Source organism: Haliotis rufescens, unplaced genomic scaffold (genome assembly GCF_023055435.1).
Source record: "Haliotis rufescens isolate VD_foot unplaced genomic scaffold, xgHalRufe1.0.p SCAF_5, whole genome shotgun sequence".
NCBI lineage: Eukaryota > Metazoa > Mollusca > Gastropoda > Lepetellida > Haliotidae > Haliotis > Haliotis rufescens.
This window is the reverse complement of record NW_025964223.1, coordinates 23,617,683-23,631,241: the sequence shown is the minus strand read 5'-3', so window position 1 is coordinate 23,631,241 and position 13,559 is coordinate 23,617,683.

Sequence of the window (13,559 nt, the reverse complement as noted above, 5' to 3'; positions counted from 1 at the left end):
ATGTTAATGTTCTTCTTCCAAACATTATGTTAAAAGATATACATGTTGTCTCCGGGAACACTTGAGGGACGCAGCCTTGCAGGCGAACAACAGCGAGTTACAAATTTCAAAGTTGACGTTGTTCGATCAGTAGTGCGTGGTACTGCCCCGATTTGTCAAACTTTCTTTCACTCGATGAGGCTTATTGCGTATGAGTCTCCTAATGGCGATATGAGGGAGTCTGGCCCACTCCTCTTGCAACGCTGGCCAATTCAGACTATCATGCCCAGGCGTGTTCAGTGGGGGAATCAGGATCCAGGATGACATTGGCTTGACGTTCATTTCGACCACGCCTATCAAGGAAGTGCAAAGTGAATCTGAAAAGATGACACGTAATTACTCGACGTTGTGTACACCAGTGACATCAATTGGCAATATCACGATTTGTAAGGGGCGGCACAACTCGGCGGCCGTCGAGCACGGTGATGAGTTGCATGTAGACGATGTACAATCGTCTGACCCATAACTCCAGTAGCCTAATGAAAGTTTGCAGCAAATTGATTCGCCGTTTGAGCTCTATTTTGTAGAGCCTGAGTTTGAATCAATCGATCCTGTACTCTTGTCGTTGACCTGGGACGCCCTGAACGGGGCGATCGTCAACATTATGGGTTTGTGGTTACCAGTTCCATAGACGTCTAAACACAGCATACTAAAAACTCGTAGACGCTCTGCGTGTTGCAGACACCGTATCACTAGTTCAAACACAAACGATGAATGATATCAAGTAAATCACAACTGTATGATAAGCAGAATCAATAAGATTGACAGAAAAAACGGCCAAAAGAGATCCAAATCAGGAATGACACCCTACGCACGTGTGTGGCGCTACTGCACGATGCAGGTACAAACTATAGGATGTCGTTTGGTGTTACGTTTTACAAACATAAACGTTCGTGCATATGATGTTCATCATCATCACTTATCTTTGTTATCAAGGCTTTCGTCTATTGTCCACAGGACAAAAGTATTGTAGAATCGAATTCCAAGCAGTGTCTTTCCACCACTGCGTTCCACTCATTAGGCATATGTCCAATCAGCGCAAGACAGCGCATAACCTGCACCGTGTGTTCAGTACAGGTAAACTGTATACAATATAACGCAAGAAATTTCTATGTTCAGAAGACGCCTTAAAGGTTCCCTACCATATATGTAAGCCATGTCATGCTCCTTGAGAGTGAGTGAGTGTGGTTTTACGCCAAATTGGAAGTATTTACAGCAATACTACAACGGGAAATCACCAGAAATGCCTTTCGCATATTATACACTTTGTGAGCATCGAACCATGATATTCGGCGTAACTAGCCAACGCCTTAAAAATAGGGAACCCCACCACCCCAGCCCTAAAGACAGTATTCCCAACCATAAGCGTGTTCCTGTGAGGTTCCCAGAAAGAATATGCCCCCTGGAGTAGGTTTGGTAGTAACATTAACAAGGCGGGACCTCCAACAACCTCCCTCACATTGTGAGGCCACACTTTGTGGATCGTGGGTCGTTGCTCAAAATATCGATCATTTGAATGTCTGGTCCAGACTCGATTAAAAACACACCGCCACCATGTAGCTGCGATATTGCTGAGATCAATGTGAACACCGAACAAAGAACTACAAAGTCATGTATAGTTAATTAACCACTTCGTGGCCTCGTGATAGAGCGTCTCCCGGAGTGCGGAAGGTCAGGAGTTCGATCCCGGCCGCGTCATACGAAAGATGTGATAAAGATGGTACTTGTTGTTACCCTGCCTGGCGGAAAAGCGCCATTAAGAGGCTAAAACAAGGACCGGTCGGCTCGGGGTCAGTATACTGTATCTGGATGGGGTATTCATGTTCAAACTGTGGTATGGTATCTCAGTGGGCTAGCACTATAAAAACTGCATCGGTCCGGTTTAGTATACGCACGCACACACACACACGCACGCATGCACGCACGCACCCATACACACACGTGCATGCACGTCGTTATATAAGTGCAATCATCTTGAACGCGACGTTATTAACCTCACCTGGGGCGGTCGGGTAGCCATGTCACGTCGAAGACCCGGGTTCGATTCCCGACATGGGTACAATGTTTGGAGCCCATTTCTGGTGTCCCCCGCCGTGATATTGCTGGAATATTGCTAAAAGCGGCGTTTAACCATACTCACTCACTCACTTACTTATTAACCTCAACTCTCTACTAACACCAGGGCTCAGACGTGATGACTGTTATATACGCGTAGACGTCTAAATATAACAAGCCTAGGGACATGAAATACTACAGGATGCGACAGTTTATAGATTATGGGATTTTCCACTTTACGATGAATGTCATCTGTGTTTAACGACGTCTACTTCACCACCCTTCTGCGGATATCAATCAAATACGCGTTCTCGGGTTTATGAATGTTGGAAACAGCTGTCAAAGTTGAAAGTGTTAAAGTTTCGATCGAAGGATGTTCAAGAACACTTCGCGTGTTATCCAGTGTGGCAACAGTAAATGCAAGTCGAAAAGCGGTATCAAGATCTATACAGCGTTGTCAGTGACAGCGACTGTTTTTAAGGAAAGCAAAATAATTATGAATTTCAAGCGGCCTTCACACTTTGTACCCAATAATAAGGTGTACACGTGGACTGTGTCAAATCCACGCCATAAAGATCTACATTCTTAACCCGGTCACAGTATCAGCGTCTACTCGAATTTCTTTCTCATCTCCATAAGGGGTATACAACCCAAACTGCCTTATGACATAACTTAACAATCACGATAACATTTCATCTAACCGGGAGCTGTGCTCCAATGATCAGGGGTATCATTAAACAAGAATAAAACAAGAGAAAAAGTGAGCGTGGCTCGCTAATACCCCCGACCCGCCTAGGGTGTCAGTAGTTTCAAATTAAATAGCTAGGATAGGGTAAGGGTTTGAAAAATTCATAAAGAAATGGAAAATTAATAAAAACATTTTTTTTGTTTTGACTGCACCCCTCGATATGACACAGATTATATGTACTAAGTTTGAGATGAATCCACTAATAAGTTTAAGAGAAATCGCGCGGACAAAGTTTTCGGACGGACGGACAGAACCTTGGTATAACTATATAATAATCGTGAAAACGTGGTTAATAGGTTCACAGGTTTATTAATTACAGCTTATTGTATTATAGATGACAATAAAGGGATCACATTAACCCAACCTGCGCTGACAAAGATCACTGATTAATTAAAGCAGAGCAAATACACAAGTGGCTAAGCTAAGCTAAGTAACTGTATGACAGAAATAAAACGAGAGCAGCTAAAACAACACTTTGACAAGATACCGACCAATTAACACCTGGGTCAATTAACTCAACACAATAATAAGTGAAAAAATAAATAAATGGGTTAAATAACGTGCAATAAACACACATATGACACTTGGACTATAAAATAGACGAGTATGTCTGAATATCAAACTGGTCGAATCGACACGGTCACTTTGAGCAAGGAAATAATATAATTACCAAAGAGCTAGACAATCCACGTATTACTATTAAAACTGAGTATTGGAACTTCTGGTCACAAAGTAGCTAGACAATCACGGGATGTTGGTTATCCACGGATAACTAGACCCTAGCTACACAAACCCTAGCTACTAAGTGTAGCTCGATACAACAGAGTAAGTCAGTAGACGTACAAAGGTGTCCCGTACCCACTTACTTACGAAACCCGAGTTTCGAGCGTGACCATCCCGAAGCACAACTACCCGTACGAACGGCCAAAGGACACCTGGTGGGTAAAGACATAAAAGCAAGGTCTGACAGAAGTACATACTATACTGCGCGCGGGCCTCAGAGAGAAACAATCTATCCTGGACAGCCGGGAATGCAATAGTCTAACTATGAGGCGCTTAGTCAACGTGTGTTTCTAAACACAGGAAAACACGAATAGCCAACTAATCCCTACATCCATATTGAAGATGTAAGTATCAAAAAAAAGTGTTGAACACAAGCTATCCAACGGTATCATTAGATATTTGCAACAAGTTAAGTACAATTATTGATGAAACAACAATTATCATTATTACATGAGAATTATCTGAGTGTACATACAAATTCCCCTAATGTTACAAAAAATGTTCAAACAAAGAATAAGGTAGCGAACATATAAAAGATAACATATATCAAGTGAATACATGGTAAGAATGTGCCATTAAATCACAAGAGAATGATATAGTCAGGCCACTACTTCCTTAACACAGAATGTAATGACACGGGTACAACGACGGCCGCCGGACTTTGCCGAGGGGTGTCGGAAATAAAGCCGGGGAGCAGTGAGCTCACTGGACCGTGACACAAGCACAATAACCACCCAGTGACAGGGGGTATATTCGTATGTTAGAGATTCGAATAGGGGCATCAACTGTAGGAACGATCCGATGTTTTATGGAATCACAGAACCAAATATCGTCATCTTTGCTCAATGTGGGAGTTCTTGAAGCTTCCGTTGGCAGTATGATGGCAAGGTGCTTTTGACACGGTTCTCTGTAATAGATTGTCAACAAGCTTTACGTTCAGTTCAGATGGACTGTCTTCGGTGATTAGGATTTCTCCACAGATGACCTCCACCAAGTTGGTGCGACATTGGCCTCACTCACAAGGCCTCCTTGGAGGAACATATCTGCGTCGCTGAAGTTTGTTTGTTGTTTAACAACGCCACCCTCAACAGTATTCCAGCTATATGGCGGCGGTCTATGTAAATAATCGATGCTGGACCAGACAATCCAGTAATTGATATCATGAACATCGACCCAAGCAATAGGGATACGATCACATGCATCAACAAGTCAGCGAGCCTGATCACACGATCCCGTTAGTCAGCTCTTACGGCAAGCACAGTTGCCTCTCACGACTAGCATGGGTTGCTGAAGACCTTTTCTAATCCGACTGGTAAGGTGACAAAATTAGTGTGATCCACAGTTACTACAGATTTTCCTATGATAAGGTCTGAATAAGTTTTAGGCTGTATAAGGTATTTGACTCGGCATTCTACCGCCTGGAGGGATGTCCCAGGGATGATGATAGGTTTGTAGGTTTGTTTGTTGTTTAATGCCGCACTTAGCAATGTTCCTGATATATCACGGCGGTCTATGTAAATAATCGAGGCTGGACCAGACAATCCAGTGGTTGATATCATGCGTATGGACTTGTTCCACTCCCACCGTGGGGTCCTCCACGGCAGGATCGTTTAGTTTGATGCCTGGTTGTTCCTTACACTGAAGTTGTGGTGCACGAGGCTTTGCTGTCCACATGTCCAGCACGTGCCTCCCCGTGGACTGTTGTTCCTCATTAGGTTATTGATCTTCTGCTGCTGCTTGTCAATCATCTCTGCTTGACGCCTCATGATGGCATCCATCTTCACATGATGTTTCTTCCATTGGATCTTTGTACTTCGCCGCAGAAGTAATGGACCCACTCCATTCCATCCTACTGTCTAGCAGATCCCGGAACTCAGTGTCAGGCTGTCTCTGGTTAGACGTCATATTCCTTTTTTGATTGTGTCGTTAACTGCTTCCTCGGCAAACTGGCTCTTCAAGCACTTTTCCTTTGGCTGGAGAAGGATGGATGTGGCGAATAAGTTGATTAGGTCCAGCGAGAGGGTGATGAGGTCTTGTCAAGCCTTTTGCCAGTGAGAATAGAAATGATGGTGGGCTGTTGGCAAATCGCTGCCACCTCAAACTACTTTCCGTAGCACCTCGACGACTTCTGTCGGTGATTACTTTACAGTCGTTTCCTTAGCTAAAATCCCTTGTCTGGCTCTCGCTCCGAGATGCTGAGAGTGGAGAAGAGCACGTTCCTCTTCACTTTGTTTCCTGGTATCCAACCTACACCTTACATCGAGCAGCCGTTTGTTTTCCAGAATAACATCTCCAGTCTTCATTGGCTTGCCCTGCTCGATGGTTAGATCGCGTCCAGTGGTTTTGAAGGCCGATTAGCCAAGAATTGCTGTTGTTCGTGCAACTGGATCCTCATCCTGTTAAGCTTCTTCTCCAAACGGGCCACATCTTCAGGGTTGATACTGGGGACTACTGCGTCGAGAATTTGGCGGACCATGATGCCAGGGCTTGAAGATCTAACTCAATAAATACATGTGTCGCCAGATATATTTAAAGTTATATGCTAAATACTTATATTTTCTAAGACTTTTTTGTCACGCCATAGCCGAGGCAAGACCTTGCTCCCGCGACTAAACATCAATTCATATTGATGCCATTTAAATCTTTTAACAGATAATACATCCGTTGAAACCATTTTCACCGCCTCAGTCCACATAATTTCATCACTGTACCTAGCCTCTGCAATCACGCGAAACGAATACTGCAATTAGTCTTCTTTTCTTGAACAACAAAACTAATGACTAATGACGCAAATATATATCCAGATGTATGTACATCAGTATCATCTCGTGATCTTTATTCGTGCTTTAAGCTCTTTTTCTACAGGAGATTATGGGGTGTTACATCACACCAGAAAGCCAGTTCCAAATTCAAGTCATAATTTCATGGTCCGTCTTGTATGTTGGAAACAAATATCGCAATATGGCTGAATATTGTTAAACGTTATTTCATTTTCTTCATGCACGTTCTACAATCATCTACGAACACTATCTATAAGGAGGTATATCTATATTCATCCAAATGTCCATACATATATGGTCAAAAAGAATCACAGTCAAGCATGTCCTGCTTGACTGTATCGATTTTCCCATCACAAGGGATCAATATTTCAGTGTCAAAACAGTTAAGGACCTTTTTAACAATGTTAATTCATATTTAATCCTTAACTTTTTAAAAGATATTGAACTAGTTCTCAAATTTTGATATGTATTTTATGAATCGGTAGTGTATGATTATTAACAGAGATTGTTCGTGGCTATGCCCTCGACGGGGGTTGAAGTAGCATAAAATTATTGTCCCCCTGAGATGGTATGTAAGACCACCTCTTTCAAAGTATATTTATATCTACCTCTATTTTAACTGCAGAATATTTGTTGATTTTAATCTCTGGCTAAACTCGCAACAATCACCAGTAACTTGGGTAAAGGTGTAAATCCTGCTGGGGAACCATGCAGGTGGCAGAGGTAACGTAAGTCCCCTTGGTTCCTAGTATGGTGACCTTAACCTTGTTGCTGGTGATCTATAGCCCCATTTTTATATTGTGTCCTATCCAACTGATTAAATAGTTTTAATGTTCTACAACTAGTTTTAAGTCAATCTGTGATATATTGCTAGTTATTATACTGTCCTTCGTCGACAGTTTTTTATTAATATTGTCCAACTCGTTCAAGTAATTTCACATTATGGCTGAAATATGTCCATATATATATGTATAAAAGAAGTCGTCCTGCACTCTTCCTTAAAAGCTAAATGCTAAGCATTTCCTCTGTATGTTATGTATTTATATATGTAAATATCGTTTTAATGTCAACGCTGATGTAGTGAACGTACCACAGACCTGATGCTAGAATAACATCTAATCTCTGAAAGGAACATATTTGACAGAAAAAACAGTTATTAAACAATAGTTATAAAATATAATATAAAGGAGCCGAGAGACCTTCTTCATTTTGCCAAATATTGGGCTGTATTGGACATATTTGTTTCGGGGTCTGTATGACAGACAAACCTGATGCTTTTAAGTATAAAGATAAGCAAGTACAGCTGTTGTATATATTCAAATATGTTCGTGATAACCCAACCTTGAAAAATATTGAAAAATGAGTGGTAACTATTAATGTCATTATTTCAAATTAGAATGATAACACATCAGGAAAGCATGGCTCTTTAATATACGTATCTTGTTAACCCAATAGTTTTTTTAAGTAAGCGCAGCATGTATATCGAGAGTATAGGTTTGGTGAGTGACTTATCACACATTACTTTCAGAAAGTGTGCATATTCTGTTTATCGGCAATAAAGTACATAAGACGATTCATACGGGTAAATACGATTTACTTCAGAACTAGTGTATATTACTTAAGGTTAGGGGAAAATGGAAAAACTATGTAATTAACAGAACTTTGGGCGGGTTTAAAGGATTAGGGTCCTTGCTTGGGCTTTGTGTTGGACGTGTAGACAACATTTCCAGGTTTGACGTATCAATGACCAAAATGATGTCTGATGCAATTCTCTGCCTTTTCGGGTGAACAATTTGCTTGCCTTTGCGGGTGCCATTAGTGGATCGGAATGAGCTCGCGTTTTTGCGAGCACCCAGTGTCATCATTTTTATGGTGAATCATGAAACATGCTCCTGGTCTTGTCGTAATCGTGCAGTTGGCGCTACTTTTGGCAAGGGTTTCTTGTGAAAATGGAAAGGCTTATGTCGCTTTTGTTGACTGATAAACATGAAAAGATATAATGTTAGTGTATATGGTCATATAATTAAGAAACAATCAACGAGTGGGAGTTTTTTATTGTACGATAAGCAACGACCACGACTCGTTTATTTCTATATGAGATATCCACATTATTTACAGCCTCTTTTAAGGGTGTTAAATTAGGAAAAAGTACACGTTTTAAAATATTTTCCCGTACTTAAATAATGATGACTCCTTGAATATAATCCGACCGCGGCCATGCCAGATAAATCCATTTTATGAACAGGAGGGTTTGAATTTGGTCTTTCTTTTGGTCTTTGGTCACATTCTCACAATTTTCTCGTCGATTATCTGTACCTTTTCTCCCATTACCAATTGACATTTCGCTCTCACTTTCGGATGCGATTGTTCGGGCACTGCCTTTATCTACCTTCCCCAGCTACATCTATTGGAAACAACACATTAGACACATACCTTTCAAAAATAAGGTCAAATTTACGACGTTTTCAAGTTGCAAGTGCATGTTCAAATCTCCATAAATGACGTCATGATAGAACAATGTTTTATCGTGAAATAAATATCGCCTCATTCTTTGTTCTTTGCGATTTTTGCGTAGCTATCTTATATCATCAAATATCAATTTCTCATTGCTTTATCATGACGTATCCGTGTCATAGCCAATCATGTAGCAATGGCATACACAAATATCATAAGTGAAGAACATTTTACTTTGGACCAACAGTGGGAATTATGACTATCGACTTGCTAAATATTTTTGATATTCATGCTAGCTCAAGCGATCTATTGGTTTGATTTATTGTTATAGTATCCACAAAAAAAGTAGGATTTTTTTCCGTTTTTGTTGAAATAAAACTGAATTATATTTGCTGTTTACATATCAAAGTTTGCCAAATTGTTACAAAATGTTTGGGCATAGCAAGGCACCACAACATATTGTGCTAGGCACGGTACAACTGGAATGAGGGAGGGCCGTATTCCTCCTTGTGGGTGACCTGCTTGGCAATATGGGACGGGAAAACTGCAGAGGTTGAGGGCACAGTTGATGGTACAGACAGATAAGAGAGATCATTTTACAAATGTGAAACCTCATTCCACAAAGGAAGAGGCGAAAGCTGAAACTTGGTGAGATTTACAGAACAAAGGCAGATATTTCTAGTTTCTTACTGATACTCGATGATACATTTAATGAAACAATTAATGTGAGTGTGTGTGTGTGTGTGTGTGTGTGTGTGTGTGTGTGTGTGTGTGTGTGTGTGTGTGTGTTTGTGTGTGTGAAGAAGAAGAAGAAGTAGAAGAATTGTACAGCATAAAAATGGCTACGTAGTTCGAATAGATATGTAGAATGCCCGGTAAGTATGACCTTTGAGACACTACATTTTCAGTCATTAAAGTCCGTAACACATTTTATTGAGTTAAAGAAAACACTACAAGTGAGTGAAACAAAAGACATCAGAACAGTCACACCATGTCCCCCAACCCCAAGTCTGCATGTATCAATACTCATACCTGCCACATCCTCACCCACTTAACTTACTTACACAATCATCTCACAACATGTTCGCCAACCCTCGTATCACAACGCATGCACGCACGCACGCACACACACACACACACACACACACGCACACACGCGCACACATCGCATTCTTCTTTTCCCACCATTATGTCTACGTCAGCCATCATGGATCCATGCGCATGCTTACATACATTATCCATCCTCCCACCATTCCCCAACATCCATCGAACAATAACTATATCCGCCCTCATGTATCGGTATTCGTGCTTACATACGTTCACCCTCCTACCATTCCCCTATATCCATCGCACTATAACTATGACTATAACCGTCTTCGTGCATCCGCACTTATGTTTACATTGCATTCTATGCATCGAATTACACGTTTACAATATCGTAAATATTTTACAATATGTACATATTAAATATCAGCAAACAGAGATTATCATAACGCAATAGATTTCATTCGTCAAAACATCACAGAAAGAAGGGCAGCCTGGAATTTTCCGATGGCATCAGAATGCACTAAGAAGTTCAAATGGTCAGGAGGTGAGAGTTGCGGGAGATTACGATAAACTTACAGATCTCCATTTCGAATATCTAAAGTGTGAATAAAGATCACAGCTTGCTATGACGTGTACTGCATTCCTGCAGATTTAGCAATGTCATCAGCTATAAAATGTATGTCTAAATGCTTATGTAGACAAAGACCCTAATGTTTATAGGCATGACCATATTATATTCTAAGCAAATATCTCCACATTTAAAAACAAAGCTAGATTGAGTCTTTGAAGGGCATTAAGAAGTGATACACATAAGGAAAAAAATATGAATGTCAACGTCTTTATTAAGAGGAACACAACGTTTCGGAGTATATACTCACTCCTTCATCGGGTGAAAAAATGCTATGAGGCAGAGAACATATATATGTACCTGTAAGAACAACAGTAAAAAGATAGCAAAGAAGGAAACGTAACAAGGGAAGCCAACAGATAATTAGCGCTGATTACCCCGGCCTCCCGTTTGCCCATTGTCCATTGTCCATTACCAATCATTCATAAGTTAAGGTTTGGCTTTAATTTGTCCATCAACGTCTATTATCTCAACCCTAAGAATTACGAGAATATGTAGTTTACTGAGAATGGGTTAGATCGTTGACTTGTGTGCTGGCGATTGGGTGCCTCACTCACAGCGTGGTCTCAAATCCCGGACAGGAGTCAACCAAAAAAAGTACGAGAATCTGTACTTTACTAAGAAAGTGTTATCCCAATTACGACATTTGTCGTCAAGAAAGCACAACAAATATATTCGGCTTTTGATGGGTAATACTATCACAGACATTTACGGATATTGATGACGACTTGGAGGAGCTTCGTAACGCACGTCTTCTCAATTCAGGGATTGGTAAATCAAAATTCATCTTCGGCGGGATGGTAGTTCGAGTTGGATAAGCATGTTAACTATGATCTTCTTAAGGTAAAGAATGTCGCGCATGAATGTATCAATGAGATTCCCAGGTACATGCACATGGGGCCTTTTCGTCACCAGGTATACGCACAGTGGAGACTTAAATGGGGATAGGGTGTACACAATGTCATCAAACCAGACAACGTTGGTCTTTGACTGATTGTGGCGTTAAGCACACTTATTCATTTACTTGTATCGGAAATTGAATGTTCATCTTAATTGTTATTCATGAACACGTAATCTATTTTTAAAGAAATAAAACAGTGACATAATAACTACAACTTTATGTGAGCACGAGTAGCTCTATTGGAATGAGATGAATAAGTGTTATAAAGTTGTAAGCTCATTCACAACCGTATACTTTGAATTGACTTTATTGGGTAATCAAAAAAGAGATCGTGACCTAAAATAGCCCAAATATCATACGATTTCACTTGTCCGCCATCTTGGATGCAAGGCGAAAACTTTTCAGGGCGTTTGAAGCCACTGAGAATGCCCCCTGCAGAGTTGAACGGAATCCTGCGGTAGCGCGGCTGAGTTGAGGCTATCAGCAGTATTTCCTGTCCGTTGTGTGTGTGTGTGTGTGTGTGTGTGTGTGAATGTGGGCCTGCTGGATTTTTGAGCGGCATGATAGTTCGAGTTGGATAAGCATGTTAACTATATAATCTTCTAGAGGTAGAGAATGCCGCGCATGAATGTATTAATGAGATTCCTAGGTACATTGTGCCTTTTCGTCACCAGGAATACGCACAGTGAAGACTTAAATGGGGATAGGGTGTACACAATGTGCTACCTGGTAGATTGTGTGTCATCAAACAAGACAACGTTGGTCTTTGACTAATTGTGGCATAAAACACACTTATTCATTTACATGTATCGGGAATTGAAAGTTGAAGTGACTTTATTAGGTAATCAAAAAAGAGACAGCGACCTATAATACCCAAATTTCATACGATTTCACTTGTCCACCATCTTGGATGCAAGGCGAAAACATTTCAGCGTGTTCAATAAATATAATGCTAGATACATAATGCAAACAAATCATAAGGGAAACAATAATTATGTATTTGGAAGCCAAAAATTAGTCCTTTTTTACTGTTAAATTGAAACACGCCAGGTAAAGATTCAGCAATATATACTAGTATACATAAACATGATTGTTTCAAATAGGGTGTAAGGGGTTGCATCCTTGCCCCCTCCTTTGTATTCGAGCATGAATACCTCGCGCACACCTTGGTGTAACGGTATCATTGAAGAAAGCATTCAAAACCATAGAAATGACCGAGAAATGACACTGGTCGACACAAGAAAAACAAATGGAAACACTATCTTCCCTTGTTTGAGTTCGTGCAGTAAGGGGCTAACGCTTTCTTTATGGTGCAATTTACTCGCGAACATGTTACCGTTGTTTACAGCGCGCAATAACAAACAAACAGTGTGCAAACAACAGAGACCATTGTACAACTATCAACACGGGACAATTTATACGTGTTGGAAGATTTGAAACGTCGAAAGTTGATCTGACTTCAAAAATAATATACGCATTGTGTCTTGCTGGTTGCAGTTTATAACAGTAGTCTTTTCAGCAGCTGTTGTAGGAACATAGTGTCGTGTATATCAATACAGTTACGGCAAAAAAGGACACGTCTTTAGCATGAGAAGCATGGTGATATGCGGTAAGATAGTATGATAGACGAATGCCCCCTGCAGAGTTGGAAGAACATTCTGCGGTAGCGCGGAGTTGACCAGTCCTACTAGACTAACATATAGTCTCTGAAATGAACATATCGTACAGAAAAAAACAGTTGTTCAGTTATCTTAATAAAAATCTAATAAAAAGGGAGCCCAGTGATACTGCAGTAATCTAGACTTGCCAAGCATTATAGATTGCATGGGCTGTAGTTGATATAAATGTATCAGGGTCTGTAAGACAGACTACAGTCCTACGTACAAACCCCCTTAGCAGTGCTCGATCCGAGCACATCTAAGATCTCTGTTGCTGTCAACACCAATTTTCTGATGGACAATTAATTAACACACTGGGGGGTTGGGGTGAGGTGCGGAAGACATTCTCCGTCATCTGGATGGTTTAGGATTTCTTGCTAACTTGAATAAAGATAAACAATCTCATTTTTAGCTACAGTTCATATTCCATGGTTCTCCCACTTCGACTTGTTTTCTCTCCTCAACA